We start from the raw sequence: 6,386 nt of genomic DNA on the forward strand, positions 1-6,386 counted from the left end.
CCATGGACATTTGGGAGTACCTGAAAAAATACTTAAACATTCACTGAGCATAATAGACCAGAATATGTAGGCAAATGAGAAGGAATGAGAAGAACGAAGGACATTTGTCCTACCTGCTACTTTAATATATAATTGGTACAGCAATGGTAAGACAGTGGTATTAGTAATGGAAAAAAGAGCAATGAAACATAATAATAATCAAGAATCAGATCTTGGTATCTGAGTAATAATATGTGAAAAAGGAAACATTTCAATTTGAAGGAAGGTGAGTAGATTCTTTTCTCAAAAAATCATATGGTGAAATTTTGATATTTGAAGGGAAAAAATCAGTCTATGTTCCATTCTCATGCCAGAACCAAAATAAATGTAAGTTGGATTAAAGAATATGCAATCATTAAAAAACAGAAAAAATGTAGTTAAATATTTATCTGATTCTTGGGTGGAAAAAGGATTTTCTACATACAAAAGCAATTAAAGAAATAAACTTGAACATAAACTTTTCCATGAAAATATATAAATAGCTTCCTTTCGGCCGGAACCGCCATCTTCCAGTAATTTGCCAAAATGATGAACACAAAGGGGAAGAGGAGGGGAACTCGGTATATGTTCTCTAGGCCTTTTAGAAAACATGAGGTTGTTCCTTTGGCCACATACATGCAAATCTACAAAAAGGGTGATATTGTAGACATCAAGGGAATGGGTACTGTTCAAAAAGGAATACCACACAAATGTTACCATGGCAAAACTGGAAGAGTCTACAATGTTACCCAGCATGCTGTTGGCATTGTTGTAAACAAGCAAGTTAAGGGCAAGATACTTGCCAAGAGAATTAATGTGCGCATTGAGCATATTAAACACTCAAAAAGTCCAGATAGCTTCCTGAAATGGGTCAAGGAAAATGATCAGAAAAAGAAGGAAGCCAAAGAGAAAGGTACCTGGGTTCAACTGAAGCACCAGCCTGCCCCACCCAGAGAAGCACACTTTGTGAGAACCAATGGGAAGGAGCCTGAGTTGTTGGAACCTATTCCCTATGAATTCATGGCATAAACTGGGGATGTAGCTCTGCCACGCAGCACCTAATTAGAGGCTGAATGCCCTAATCCCTACTTCAAAATAAAAAATCATCCTGTGTTGTAAGGATGGTTTTCTTAATTGAACAGGTGTGTGGTGCCTTTACCTCAGAGAAGCAAATATTTGGAGCAGATTCTCATTATATCCAGTTAATTGTGTCAGGTCTTTACTCTTCAGTGTTTTTCTTGCTGAAAGATGTGAGGTATTATGCAGATGTATACTCAAATGGCCAAATATTTATGAAACATTTATATTGGCTTGAAGATCCTCTAAATCACCTTGGGGACAAGATGTATCAAAATAAATGGAAGTCAGTGTATGGCATTTCAGTTAAATAAATTGTTTAAAAGCACCCTTAAAAAAAAGAAAAGAAGAGAAAAAGAAAATATATAAATAAAATTAACAGGAGACAAAAATGGAACTAATATCTGTAGATTTACTATAAAAATACTCTTACAAAGCAGGCATGGTGGCATGTGCCTATAATCCCAGCATTTTGGGAGGCTGAGGTAGAAGAGCAAGCTCAAGTCCCATCTGGGCAACTTGGAGAGACCTTGTCTTAAAATAAAAAATTAAAAGAGGACTGGCATTGTAGCTCAGTGTGAAGGCCCTGGGTTCAAGCCCCTGTCCCACAAAACAAAATCAAAGCCGAGAACAACCCTTTTACAAAACAGCAGAAAAAATGTAATACTCCCATAGGAAGACAGGCAAAAGATATTCAGTCCTATTAATAAAGTAAGGACAAATTGGTAATAAACATGAACAACTTTCACTAACTGATTTGGAATAAACAGGGAGATGTAACAAAAGTCAGCAAGATTTCAGTAGTAGGGCATCAGTAACTGCTCTGGACCCCAGGGCGGTGTGAAAGAGCCGTCCCCAGCCCAGCACATTTCAGTGCGTGTCTGTCTGCTCAGCCACATAACACATATCACAGAATGGTGTTGATTTCTCACCGTTCAAGGGCCCAGAAGTCCATGTCAGGGTGACTGTGGGGTCATTTTCTGGGGAGGCCTCGCCCCTTGGCTGCTGGGTGGCTGCCTTTCTGCTGTGTTGTCCTTGCAGTCACTCCCTTGTGCCTGCTCATCCCTGGGATCTCTCTGTGCCCACCCTCCTCTTTCGAGGACACTGGTCAGTTGGAGTAGGATCAACTCTGACGGGCTTCTTTAGCTTCGTCACCTCTTCAGAGGTCCTGCTCGAGTGAAATGAGGGGTGCTGGGGATGGACAGGGATTTGAGAATAGTGCAATTCAGCCCACGGGGCTCAGAGGGTGGAGCAGGAGAGTCCTTTAGGGGATCGTGGCCTAGAAAACCACCCGTAAGTAAGGCGCCGGAGCCCCAGTTGCCTGTGCTGATGGTGCATTTCAGAGTCGGTGGGGGATACCCTAGGAAACTGCTTCTCACCTCCATGGGTTCACTCCGCAACTGAGAACAGGGCTCCTGCAAAGGCCAGGAACAGATGGCCCCAGAGTGGTCTGCGGCCTCCCTAAGCATAGCCCCTGAAGGGTGGGGCCCCCCAGTGTCCAGTGGCAGCAAGGACCCTGGGACGTCTCACCAAGTGAATCCTCTGACCTGCGAGGTGCGGATTATGAGTCAGTCCCTGAGCTTTGCTACACCAGGCCACAGCATTTCTTTGATTTCCTATTGCTCTGCTGGGTGAGGGCGTGGTGTCTGTTGACTTCTGTCTGCTTCTCCACTCAGGAGAGGCTGGACACACTGCACGTGGCCCAGGATTATTGATAGGTCTCCCACTACCTCAGCAGCTATTATGTATAGCAGCTGCCCTCTTCCTATGGTGCCTCGCCCCCTCCCCTGTGTGACGTCATGCCAAGATGGCTGCTCCCACCAAAGAACAAACCCTTCTTCCCAGCATGCTCCTCTTCCCACCTAGAGAGTAACCTAATACTCGCTCACCTCCTACCACCTAGTGACATCACTGGCTCCTCCATTCTCTAGTCACTACCTCACTCAACCCCACCTCTGCCCCTACAAACCCCACCCCAGTCTCTATAAAAGACTTTTCCTGCCCCGGCCATATTGCTTTTGTCTCTCCTTTGTTCAGAGACAGCCCGGCAGATCTATTCCCCTAATAAAGGCTTGCTGTGGCCTGGTCTTGTCTTGGTCTTCGGCCCTTTTACCTGAAAATTATATAAATCAGAAATCATGCACCCTTGTTAAAACTTCAGGTTTTAGGCCTCTGGACTGGAAAATCTGGCTCAGTAGTTGTGGGCTGGGACCAAGGAATCTTCCCATGGTCCAGAGGAAAATCATGCCACCAAATGGGTCTGCCCAAGGTCCCTCCTCTCCTGTGCACCCTGCCGTTCCTCCCTGTCCTTCCTCGGGTCTCCAGAACTCACAGCCCTGGCCCACAAAGGCTGTCTTAACCTAGCAGAAGGAAGTTTGCTCACTGCAGGGGATGCTGGGAGCCTGCCTTCTCTTCACTTCCTGGCCACCATGAGGTGAGTGGCTTCTGTGCTGTGTGCTCCACCATGATGGGAAGTGCCACCACAGACCCAAAAGCAATGGGCCAAGACACTTGAGCCCAAACCTCTGAAATCATGAGCTGAAACAAACCCTTCCTCTTTATAAGTTGATTGTCTAAGATATTTTAAAAGCTGCCTGACACACCTAGCACTGGTCACCCCAACAGTGTTTCCTTTAGTCTCAGTGACTGAGTTTGGAATACTGTGGTCAGGAGGGGGTTGTTACCCAGCCTAGGGGCGCCTCACACCAGAGGCTAGGGTGTGGCTGGGCCAGTCTCCTTAGAGCTCTCTGCATGAGTATGAATTGCAGATATGCCCCTGTATTTTTCTCTAGCCCACAGCATAATGGCTGAGCATGCGTGTGTGCGCGCACACACACACACACACACACACACACGCTCACCATAGAATCACTTCTCAGTGGCTGAGCTTCCATTCCTGTGGAGTTCCCTCCTGCAGTAACATCTTGCAACTGCCCCTGGAATCTGCAAGACCACTTCTTCCCCCGCTGAGTTAGGACTTCACATTGTTATTGCTAGTGAGCAAGGGCTTGGGGCCTGACACGCATAGAAGACACAACTGGTGCCAGGTCCTGCAGAAAGACCAAGCTCGAGTGCAGGTTAATTGATGGGGATGGGAGGCACGTGCACATCTTTCTCCCTGGTCCACCAGTGGGGATGGGTTTTCAGGGCTTTGGGTCTGGAAAAGGCGTGGGTCTCCACTGGATGCAGTTTTATCTTACAAGGTTTTTATTACTTCAGCCCTAGGTTGCAATGTCATGGTCAGTGTCCCTGATCTTGACTTCTAGCTCTGAGTCTACAGTTCCATTGTTCTTGAGACTTGGTTCTGTCCACCTCAGGTCATCCTTAGGTCAGACTTTAAGGTGGCCCCCATGACACCACGTTTGTAGAATGTCTTACGCAGCCGTTGAGAATGAGGAAGTTATTTGTTACATGCCTGGCACCAGGGGAAAGAGCTGAGCTCCATTCTGATTTGGTTTGTTCAGTGAGCCTCAGGGTGCACCAGCTGTGTCTGTGGACTGGCAGCAATTAGAGCAGGGACTCAGTGGTCCCCTGGAGGTCTCCCGCTCTTTTGATGACAGCCTTCTTGGGACTAGCTCTCAGGCCGGGGGATGGGGGGCCCAAGTTGTAATCAACTTATTTACAGTGCTGAGCCCTTTTTAGTCAATGCCTAGCAGGAAGCCGGGGCTGCCAGAGCCGCCGGGGCAAGGGCTTGTTTCACTGTAGGGAGCATCCACCCGCCAGCACTCCGTGGATGGGCTGGTGGCCCAGTCTCGGCTCCCCCAAGTTCCAGCCAGCGGTGCTCCAGGAGCAAGCGTGTGGCCCGAATGCCATCAGTTGGCTAGAAGGCCCTCCCCTCCCTGGCGATGTTTACAGGAGTGGGTGGCAGCAAGGAAAGGAGTGGCCTGCTCACCAAAATTCACAAGAAATGAAAAAAAGCAAAGGCACATGAAAATACCAAATACAATGATGCCTGTTTTATATTCTCTGGACAGAAGGTGTGCAGTGTTAGCATTGGCTATTTCTGTGTACAGGTACTTTTTCTTCAGCTTTGATATTTTTTCTGCGTGTTTATGCAATGAAAAGAAAAGAGTGACGAAGTGCTTTGAAAACCCATCTGTTTAGATCCTGCCGAGGACCCCAACAGCTGCTAGGCATCCACACAGGGAGCCCAAGGCCGAGGGTATGGTGGCAGAGGCTGCAGATGCTGACCTCGCCAGAGGCTCTGGGTGCAGTGTGCACTGCGGCTTTAGGGCACAAGTGGCCTAAGGACACAGGCCAAGTCAGTAGACGTTCTGCTGTCTGGACGTGAGCTACCTGTGATCTGGATTGCCAGGGGCAGAAACCCAACTCACACCTACTCCAGCAAAGCCGGCGAGTGGACTGAACCGGAAACTGGAAATTCCAAGGGATGAACCGATTCACGTGGATGCAGAGATTGAAGCATCGTTGGGACACAGATCTTTCCCCCCGCTCAGCTCGACTGCTTATCTGGATTTTATCATCAGTTGCTTCTGTGGCTCATGATCGTAGATGAAAAATGAGCCTGTTTCCAGAACCCTGAAGGAATGTCCAAGGAAAGACTGTGACTGGCTGGGTCAGCTGTCCCTCCTTGAACCCTTGTGCACTGGGGGGAGCTGGAGGACTTTGGTTGGTCAGGCTCACTCCCACGTGCCCAGAGCAGGGTCAGGGCCATCAAACCACCAGTGCTGGCCTGGGTCCCTGCGGAACCTAGGAGGCAGGGAGGGCTGCCCTGAGCACAAGCAGATCGATTGCAGGAGAGCACAGAACCACTGTGTTTGTTAGGCCAAAAGGCTGCCCGAGAATATGGTCAGAGTGTGGGCGGCATCCCACTTCGGCAGTCCTCACGGGAAACCAAACCCATTAGGGGTCTGTGTATTTATCAAGTTCCTTTTAAACACGCCTCCCTTCACTTTGACCCAATCTAATTTCCTTGAGTCTGTAAATACACCACCTAAGAGCTAAATAATTCTGTATCCAAATGACAAGTGACCTCAGGATAACAAGTGACTTGCATTAAAATCGGCACATAGGGCCAGGTGTGGTGGTAGATGCTGCTAATCCCAGCACTCTGGAAGGCTGAGGCAGAAGAACCCCAAGTTCTAGCCCAGCCTGGGTGACAGCCACTTAGTGGGACCTTGTCTCAAAACAAAAACTAGAAATGTTGGGGATATACCTCAGCACAAAGGCCTTGGGTTCAATCCTTCGTACTGAAAAAAAGTTGGTATATGAGATATGATTCAGAAAAGACTGTGAAGCATCCTATTAATCAGCGTTGTTATAACAGAGTA

General features: G+C 47.8%; 1 pseudogene; it reads left to right on the plus strand.

The window, feature by feature from the left end:
- Positions 1-503: 503 nt before the first annotated feature.
- On the plus strand, positions 504-1,425 carry LOC106010042 (large ribosomal subunit protein eL21 pseudogene; annotated as a pseudogene).
- The last annotated feature ends 4,961 nt before the right edge of the window (positions 1,426-6,386 follow it).

Source organism: Heterocephalus glaber, unplaced genomic scaffold (assembly GCF_053883595.1).
Source record: "Heterocephalus glaber isolate CG9 unplaced genomic scaffold, H.glaber_assembly_v1.0 deba00000331, whole genome shotgun sequence".
NCBI lineage: Eukaryota > Metazoa > Chordata > Mammalia > Rodentia > Bathyergidae > Heterocephalus > Heterocephalus glaber.